Source organism: Ceratosolen solmsi, unplaced genomic scaffold, assembly GCF_000503995.2.
Source record: "Ceratosolen solmsi marchali unplaced genomic scaffold, CerSol_1.0 scaffold1, whole genome shotgun sequence".
NCBI classification, from domain to species: Eukaryota; Metazoa; Arthropoda; class Insecta; order Hymenoptera; family Agaonidae; genus Ceratosolen; species Ceratosolen solmsi.
Window position 1 is genome coordinate 7,885,911 of NW_011948415.1, and position 10,711 is coordinate 7,896,621.

Genomic DNA, 10,711 nt, shown 5'->3' on the forward strand with positions numbered 1-10,711 from the left:
TCTCTCTCCCTCTCTCACTCGTACCGGGCACAATATTCCTTTCTCTAATACATACATAGGCGCGCGCGCATCTCCCCCCCCCCCCTCTCTATTTCATTCAGTCACTTTAATTATTACATAGATAAAGTGTACGGAGGAGGCGAACTCTACTGTTTGAGAGATGTCCAGAGCTGGTTTATAATTTTAAATAACAGTTTAATTCTAATGGCTACATCGAATTTGCCAATTGCAAACATTTTTTTCCCTTTTACAAGCAATTGGAGTTTATATTTTCTTCTACTGAATAATTCATAGCACTTTTGTAATCATATGTTTCATGACTTATTTTATACTAATTAATAAAAATTTCAAAATTACTATAAATATTAAAGTAATGCACATCACAATTAAAATTATAATTCATTCGGCTATTATAGATTATTTGCTTAATCATGTGTATTATGTATGTTTTTACCTCTTATGTTGAAAATAAATTATTATATTTTTTTAGTCTTCGAATTTATTGCGTCTACAATATTGTAATAACAAAAAATTTAAGATATGAAAACGTTTAAATAGAAAATTTTTTATGTTTATTCAGTTACCACACTTATAATCCATTCTACGAAGCTATAGATTTTGTTTATATTAAAAATAATAATTGTATGATTCATTGAAGATAAAAATATGTTATCTTCTAATAAATCATGAAACATGCGCACTTAATTATAGATGTCAAATTAGAACATAGTATAATCTATTACAGACTATGAACGTTTACCTTAGGAGGAAGAGAATATTCTCTGCCTCCATAGTAATACTTCTTATCACACTTTTCGCGTTCTCGATAAAAAGGTTCTCATCTCTTTATGCGACTAGAGAATACGAGAAGTTAGTTGAAGTTGACCGCCCCCTTCTCTCTCTCTCTCTCTCTCTCTCTCTCTCTCACCCATCGCTTCCACTGTTTTTCTTTCAAACTCCCTCTCATACTGTTTATCACTCGTTTATTTTATCCGCGTGGCATGAGATAAACGCTAGAAGTATCGGTGGTAATATCGGAGAGGAAAGAATCCGAACTATGGACACGTATTTGTAAATCGTGTTTCGATTTTGAATCGTCGCAGTTAATAAAGCAATTACGTTATACCTAGGTATCGTATTTTTTATTCAAATCATTTTTCATGTGCACTTGACGAAATTTAATTTCCCTGAAGAATCAAGAAAGATCGAAAATTTAACCCGTGTTAACTTTGGAAATTAAAATACCGAAAGGGACACTGAGATGGTTTCTTAAGAAAAACTATCACACGTGGAATAAGAGACGCATAGAGATAAACAGAGAGAGAGAGAGAGAGAGAGAGAGAGAGAGAGAGAGAGAGAGATAGCGAAAGAAAGAAATTAACATAAAAAGCATTGGTCGTATAGGGAGTCATTTCGAAAATTGATTTTAAAAAAGCGATACACGAAAAGACCATAGCCTATATGTGCCAGATCCTTTTGATCTTCCGATTTGTAGGTGAATTTGTCGGCGTGTCCCGGCTACCATTACATGATTCATCGCGATTCACTTGCGAGTCACGAAAGCCGATAAAATCGCCGAGCCGCGGAATCTACCTGAAATGTCCGACGATCGTCTCGTTGTAATAATGCGAGTGTCATCGCGCGAGTCCTGAGTCAAAGCGAGCGCGCGATACTCGTGTGCTCGCTAACGTACGTGAGTCACATAAAAAGTCACGGTTTGTATTTTCACGTAGCCGTACCTCTCTCTCTCTCTCTCTCTCTCTCTCTCTGTCTCTCTCTCTGACTCTCTTTCTCTGTCTCTCTCTCTGTCTCTCTTTCTCTGTCTGTCTCTCTCTCTCTCTCTCTCTCTCTCTCTCTCTCTCTCTCTCTTTCATTGACTGGATCACTTTCTAACCTCAAGGCTTTTTCAAATTTTCTCGATACATCACTCTCCAAGAGTCAGTCCTGTCAAGTCCATTGTCAAGTGACTTTAATATTTGGTCGCACGCAGCCGCTTAACTTTCCATAATCACTTTACTAATTCGCCAATAATTATTATTATCCGGTTAATTTTCTATCAATAAACTGCCATTCAGCTCGAAGGTGGTTCCACTGCATAAACAGCTTTAAGCAGCTTAAATGGTTATCGAGATGATATGATCATTGACTATGTAAGCAATGATCAAGGAAGAAGCACCTCGGCTGGAGTGCACGCCCTCAAAAAGTCGAAATCCGTTCTCGCCCGAGACGATTCCTGACAAATTAGCTCGCGCGACAGAATTCGCGGAGTAAGATGGGAGGGAGCGCGAGAAAAGGAGACGGGCGAGCGGAGTGCCGCGCACGAGATAACGAAGGGCCCACGGTGCAGTTGTCACACATCACATTCACTGGTGAAAGGTCCCGATGGCCCGCAAGTGGTCGCGTCGGCAAATTCGCTCTCTTATCCCTAGGGATGGGAGGCAGGCTCGCGCTCTACCTACTGGCTCAGTCCGCGTGCTCGTCCTTGGCGCCGTCGTTGGCACTGCTGCATGTTCGCGGCTTCGAGGCTCTTCTCCCCCGCTCGTGCTGACGGCTTTCCGCTGCGTGCCTCTGGCCTCTGCGTGCGGGGGCAAGGCGGGACGGGACAAGGATACCGCGCGTGAGCCTCCGGCTCCTGCTAGGCCTGCGTCCTGACCGAGACTAACCGAGACTAAACTCGCGCTCGGCGCCCGCAGCCCTCGTCGGCGGCAGTCATCCCTCGGTGCTCTCCACGCACTTCCAACCCCCCCACCGCTCAACTATTGTCCGGCGCGCGCACGAGTCCCGCTTCCCGCCGCCGGGGCCCAGAGCCGAGAGGCCGTAGTCGGGTGGCCGGGGATAGGGCCCGGGGCCCGGATATCGAGCTGGTCAAGACGGCGAGGATTGGGGACCTCGGGGCTTGGCTTGCGGCCCCGGAACGCGACCCTCGCGAGGACGAAAATTCACCAGCCCGGGTCGAAGGGAAGGCGCGAGCCACGGCCGTAGAGTGGCGCCGCCGTACGGACAGCGCGCGAATCAGCGACTGGGAGCCCATGTCGAGGGCGCGCGCGCGGGGGTGGCATTACCCCCTCCATCGCGGGGGCGCCGGGATCGCTCTCGCTCCCACCCTTTGCTTACTTCTCTCTCCCCCTTTCTCGCTCTCTCTCTCTCTCTATCTCTCTCTCTCTCTCTCTCATACACACACACACACGCACACACGCACACAGAGAGAGTTATACACAGAGAGAGATATACAAAGATAGACTATCTCGCTCGCTCGCTGGCTAGGTCTTCGAACCCCATCCGTGGTACTCGGGGCTCCGGCGTCGCGCCTCGGATTTCAGCTGATGCTGTGCGCGGCCCCCCGGTATTGGAAGTATCGGTGAGTTCAACGGGATGTGATCGGAAAAGAGGGTGACTGCGGACGCGCGGTCACGCGGCTGATCGCGGCGATGCACCCCTCGATGCATATGTCATTGCGGCTCGCTTCTTCGGGAGACGAGGCTGTCGAGTCGCCGTGGGGTGGAGGGGTTGCTGTCATTCGGCAGACTCATCCCGTGACGCGGCCTTGGTTTTTATGTATGCCCGGTCGAGTGCTCGATGAGATTTGCACCCGCTGTCCGGCCCCAGCTCCACCGGCGACTTAATAGGGGGGGGGGGGCAATGTTACAGTGACCGAGGCCGTGGACTTGGTCTAGCAGCGAGGTAAGATTGATTTGGGATGACGGGGGCATTGACGTATCTATTTCATTATAAGCGTATATTTTAAGTTAATATATGGGAAACATGTGCTCCTACGGCTACAGCCGTTTCGTCTCCATCATCTTATCGATTGTGTACATGTTTAGATGTAAAAAAAATGCAGTCTTTGAATGACGTTGCAGAATGCAGAATGGCGTTCGATAAATATCAAATTTACGGTATCAATGAATTTTTGCGGTTCTTTGTATCTCCAGTACTACGCAAATATCTGACATGATAATGTTTAGTGGGATTTTCCATTAGAATACATTTTTCGAGCTTATAATCATATTAAAACTAATAGGATACATCTATTTTAATTGCAATGAAATTTGAAAAGTAGAATTTCCTTTCCATTATCTTTAAAGTAAAGTAGCGAATTGGTGATGAGTTTTATCAAAATTAACTGTAAACATTTTATTTGAAGCGTGTACGGTAATTGTGTATTTATAAGATTTGTTTGAGTCAGAAAAACAATATTTATGATCTTAACTAAAACAATTTGTATATATAGTAGTATTTTGTAAATGAATCATTTTAAAGTGTAAACTCTGAAGTAACGATGAACCGTAAAACGATTAAATTTATAATTAAAGTTGGTTTTAAGCATTCTTCAGCTTCATCAATAATCGGATTCACTAACTTTTGCAAAATTATTTTAATTGTTTATCAACTAAAGAAAAGTAATCGAATGGTATTAATTTGATGTTAAATGGATAATGGAATATTTCTATTGCAAAGAGAAATTTTTTTTTAATCAATTTTGATCAAGTAGCTCAATAACTATTTATTTTTCATTTTCTTTCAAGTAAGCAAAGCCAATGCTCTCAGGATATTCTAGAGGAATACTTTGAAAAGTGTAAGACCAACCAATAACTATTTTAGACATTGGCTATGGGTCACGGTATCTATGAATATTTTATAATCTTTATTACAAAAGTTATGTGTGTTTAGGACGTTAAGGAGCCTTTATTGGAAAACCGTTTATCGAAAGTGTTTGAAAAAATATTTTTAACCAAAATTATACGTCTCTTACACACGAATTAATTATAAATTTTAGTTAATTATATATTAATTATAAACTAATATTGATAATAATTTTAGTTCAGTTGTTCTTATGTATATCTTAATAAATAATAGAATAAACAAAACAAGAACAAAAATTAAGAAATTGAATGTGAATTTCGATATAAAAGCCTCGGGTATTATAATTCTTAATACTAAATTCAAATATCATATCCGACTTGGAGTTGGCTCTTAACAGTAATTTTTAAACTCTGAATAGTCTCGATTCGTGGGTGTTAAAATTGGTTTTACAATTTTTAGACTTTGCAATTACTCGTAAGGTACTGTAACTTTATAATTTTTATTATATTGTCCTTGATTGTGTTTTACTTTGATTCACATAAACAGTGATGTAAGGAATAATCGATACATTTACATTCATTTAATTATAAACTGTATACTTACATTCCCAAGGTGCATTCGCTATTGACAGTTAAGCAAATTTATAATTAATAATAATAAACAAAATACAAATATGAGCATGAATATTAATAATAATAATAATAATAGTTATTATTATTATTATTGGTATAATCGTTATTATTACGATACTAAGAAAAAGAAGAAGAAGAAGAAGAAATATAAAAATGAACTTTTGTTGAAAAGAGTATAGATGTATATATATATATATATATATATATGTACATACATATGATGTTCAGAGCAAACGTTAAGCGTATACAGAAAATAATTTAATTTGTCTATTTCAGGCAGCAGGACGTCCAAAAACATGAATGGTACGATATTTCCCATTGCCATCTCATTTGGAGTCAAAGCTGGAATTGTTGGGCATGGAAGGGATGATCACGGGCATGCGTCCATGAGAGGATAACTCGGGCGCAGGATTCCGTGCCCCTCCATCCCCACCACTGACTATCGTACTGTCGCATGGCTCGCTACTTTTTTTTTATATTTTTTTTACGTCGAACTTTACTCCGAACGCCTCGAATAATCTTGGCGTCTTTAAATTCTCATTAATTCGACATTTTATGCGCAATAATTGAGAAGAGATAAATAGCCGTAAGTATTTTTATTTAACATGTCTATTTGTCATTTTTGATTTGCCATTATTATAAGCTCCTTCAATCCATAATTAATACGATGCTGAATTTTAATCGATATTGTGTATCGCGTATTCTTATAATAGGCATTCTGCCTTCATGTATAAATTACATTAGATTGGCTTTTCCTTTTAATCCATATGTTAACGGCAATTAATAACGTTTTTAAATACAAAAGACGGTTTTCATTATAATGCTCTTCAATGATCATAAAGAGAAATGATACATAGGATGTATCGTGTGACAGCATCAATTCTTGCGTAACGAATCGTAGATGCTATTCATAACTAATCGATTTATACTCAGTATTTTACAATTCAAATGCAATCCTGAAAGTGTCCACCCATAAGGCTAGAGAGGAAGGAGAAAGGTAGAGGGAAATGAGAGAGACGACGGTAGAGTATTCAAAATCGAAAGGCTTTACACATATAAATGAAAGGTCGATACTCATTTGGTACATATAGCACTCGCATAAGCACTTCCGGCTTAAGTCCCAAAGGACTCAACTTACAACTACAGTTACAATGACCACGTAGGGGGCGGATAAGAAACGGTAGTGGAACGATTAAATCGAGATTGAGGTCCTTAAGAGCAGGCGGCGGGTGAGTTATACACATTTACGCAGCTCTGTGTGTGCACTCGCGCGCAAGTATTTAACAGCCCGCGCGAGGAAGAGAGAGAGAGAGGGGGGGAGAAGAGTCTGTGTGTACGAGAAAGGAGGGTCGTGAGTGTGACGACGGAAAAGCGAGAGGGAGAGAGGGAGCTAGAATGTATGTTAGTAAGAGAGAAAGACAATCAAACAGACAGAACTTGGAGTAACAGTGCACGCGATATTCATGGTCAAAACGCGGCAGTGACATTGCTCGCAAATACATATCGTGTGTCGCAAACTCCCCTCCAGGAATTATTGCTACTCTCGATTTCTCGGAAACCCACCGGCATTACTCCTGCAATCCTGCAAACATTTGTTGACAGCGAAAGCGCGAGCGCCCGAATTATTACAAAACGATGCACCGGCTCTTCACTCTTCATATACAAGTGGTGTCTCTTTCCTCCTCTGCACTTCCCTGACTTTTGTCTTCGAATTTCTTAGAATTCTCTGAACAGTTTTGTAAATTACAAGCACAAACACGCAGTGAAAGGCATCAAGAAAGCACTCACGCATGAAAAATTTGTTATTTACGAAAAGAAGTTGATTTCCGATACAAATGTATTTTGAATTATCGCAACATTTATTTAATAAAATATTTCATCGTCTTCATAAATATAAATAAAAGCGTTACGAGAATCCTTTATTAAAACGAAGCAAGGATCACAGTAATAATAACGTACATAATGAAGACGATGACAACTATGACCACGGACGACGACTACGATCCCCACTACGACCACGATCATGACCACAACAACGACCACGACGACGAGGATGACGAGGACGACGATTACGAGAACGAGGATGACGAGGACGACGAAGACGAGAACGAGGATGACGACGACGACGACGACGACGACGACGACGACGACTATAATTATAATAGCAATAACAATAATATTAATAAAAAATAAAATAAAATAAAAAAATTACTATTATTATTGTTGTTGTAACGATAATAGCAATGACAAACGGCGTCCACATACTTTTATCGAGGATGAATGGGAGGCGACCGAATTACGACAATGAAATGCTACTGGTGTAATTCTACGACTGTGGCGATCGTAACGGCCAGCGATGTAGGCCAGGATGTCCATGGATTCATATTTCGCACTCCGGGCGACACTTAACACCGCTCGACTCGTAGAGAGAATAGACGATTACAAGCGATAGCACTTTGTATTCGTGGAATTCATGCTAACTCGCAATGAACAACACCTTCGTACATGTTCGATTCGGAGCCCTCATACGTATCATAGACCCTTCGACATCTCGTAATTATCAATTATGATGACGTCTTACTTTGTTCCGCGCTTTATTACCTTAGATTATTCATGCGTATATTATGAAACCATGTGATCCGATGATTTCTTTTTTTTTATTTAACGATTTTCCCTTACTCTATTATGTAATTGATGTTCACTGAATCACACTTTTCACGTTATACTATTTTATTTTCGTATTCATTTTCAACAGTCGTAAATCAAACTTTATTTTAGATAACGTCAAACGCCAGTCATATTTGAAATAGGTCACAGTATTTCCGATTCTTTCCGAGCACATTCAACGAACAATAAGGCACGGCGATTATATCGTTAAACTGAATCAGTTGATATTGCTGAAATAAAAGAGAAACATACTTCCGTCATGGATCAGGAATTGAAGAGTCGAGAGAAAAATTATTTAATTCGATTCCGAACGAGGTCGCTGATACTTTAAAAGTTTGTGCGTCCTGTTGTGCCGGTGCATGGAATCATAAACATATCTGCTCGAGCACACCTTTCGTAATAAAAGGTGCATGCACGCACTCGCTCATAATTTCCGTAAACACGTTGCGTTTTGACGATGATTTCAATTGCGTGCGGCTACAACGTAAACTTGCCAGTTCAAGTTGCCAAACGGAAACTTCAATAGCATTTTTACGAGGCACGCAATCATTTCCATTTACGATGCATTACAGCGGCTTCGTGATCATCTTAAAAACCAATCACAAATCATTCTTTACTTTGGCTATTTACATTCTTTTTTTAATACCTTATTAAGGTGCTGCGATTTTTAAACTCCAAAACAACGAGTTTGCTAATTATTTTATTTACCTTAGTCGCGACTTCGTGCAAACGACAATTTACCATTAATGCAAAATATCGTTTGTTAAACAAACAAAAAAAAAGAAAATACCTACAGGTTTAACATTATTTCACAAAAACTAATTATTGCCTTCTACTTTTCATACAATCTTAGTCATTTGCTTATGCATTAAAAACACTTTCAGTATAATGAAACACTAATATACCGCGCAACCTGCTACAAATTCATTGGGCAAATATATATTTTTAATTATTTACTGTTCAATAGAAATAAAATTTGTAACGTGCGAAGTTTACGATTAACCTTACATTACCAGAGCAAACAGTGTCTTTGTCATAAAGAGCTAAACACTTATAAAGGCGAACTCGTATAAGAAACGTAAATTATATTTAGTTATGTAAAGTGTTTTATATTAATAGGATTCATTTCTCGCCCCCCTCCTCGCCCCAATCCCCAATCCCCAATCTCCAATCCCCAATCCCCTCCCCTCCCCGACCCTGACTCACGTATTTCGCGTATATATTAATACGCCTAGAATTGCAAAATTAAGGCTCGTATTAACAAGAGCGCAGGCAATTCGAGATTGTCATTTGAAAATGGTCGATCGTAAGCTCGAGGAGCAGTCAGTTTCCGGTTCGGTCCTCCTCGGGATCAGATGTTGCGAGCGCCGGGCGATAGTCATTGTGATGCAACGACGCGCATCTCGGATCGAGGCGATTTCCTCGGCGCCTTGCTCCCATTGGCTCATCGTCGACGTAACCGCCGCCGCCGTAACCGCCGCCGCTGCCTCTGCCGCTGCCGGCTTACGAGTGTGTTTGTGTCTCGCATCCCTTCCTCCTCACGACGCTGAGTTATGTGTGAAAATTCCCGGACACCGTACGTTAAAAGCCACATCGACATTTCATTTTTCTTATGCTAATTAAAAAATGTGATAACGACATAAATCATGCTAAGACTCGCTGCCATGCCTGTCAGTTCAGCCAGCAACGAGTCTTTTTTTCCTCTTCCTATGCTCTGGCCACCTCGATTTTCAACAATTTTACCTTTGCTTTGTTCGATTCCTGCTCCTTAGTCTATATTTAAATGCTAAATTTCAATGTACGGATACGCGACTAGATATGGTACACGTTGTTCCTCTTTAAAGAATTTCTTGCTGTATTTGCGACGAATGTTGTACCGGTAGATTTAAAATAATGGTATACGATGGGGGAAATCCTCAGCTTTGTAACATGCATTGATCGCGGAAAAACAGATGATGGAGGAATTTTCATATTACATAATTTCATATCATGTCTTACTAATTGTTAAAATGCATCGATATTTCATTAATTTAATATTCGCATCGCCACTTATCCTATCTTACGAATTAATAATTACGCTTTTCATATATCAAGAAATTCTTATTGCGAAATTAATATCGAGATATTTTTATGAATTAGAGATGCATTTGTTAATTTTTATTTTAAGCACATAGTTACGACTGTCCTTTAACAAGGCACAGTTGTTATTCGAATCCACGCTCACCTAGATATTCAAATTAAAGAGCATTTATATAATATAAATTTTCATTACGATGTACATAGCATTTATGATCTGACGAGTGTCCTCAATATTTGTATACTAAACATTAAAATTTTTCACATTTAATCGTTCCTTTTTTACATTCCTTTTTCATACTTCTTTTTTCTTCTGGCTTTTACATATTAAAATGAAAATATGACTACGGAGAGACGTCGTAAATTTTTATATAAATACTGCAATTAAACTATATGTGAATATTAAGAGTCAATAAGATTTCATAGTTGTAAAAGGTAAATTATTCATCTTGTATATGATTAATAGTTGAAATTCTTGAAAAGTATGAATAACCTCAATTCATGCATTATTAGCATATATCTAACCATTTGTAGATTATATTCTCGGTATGATAAATCCTACTCATTCAACAAGATTAGATATTTTTTTAATATTCACATTCATATATAATAAGTATTTGAGATAATGCTTTTATTTACAGTTTAATTAGAGAAACTATAATAATATCGATAAAGGTAGAGAGAGAGAGAGAGAGAGAGAGAGAGAGAGAGAGAGAGAGATAAGGGAGGGGAGAGATAAATAATTGATGCAG

The 10,711-nt window shown here is 39.2% G+C and overlaps 1 long non-coding RNA gene across 1 annotated transcript in view; it reads right to left on the reverse strand.

Moving 5' to 3' along the window:
* The window catches only part of LOC105368717 (uncharacterized), a 7,219-nt gene extending 4,579 nt beyond the window's left edge, over positions 1-2,640 (reverse strand). Inside the window, exon 1 of the long non-coding RNA XR_913113.1 lies at positions 2,460-2,640. This is a non-coding gene — a long non-coding RNA (uncharacterized LOC105368717). The remainder of the gene's footprint in view (positions 1-2,459) is intronic.
* Positions 2,641-10,711: the final 8,071 nt, after the last annotated feature.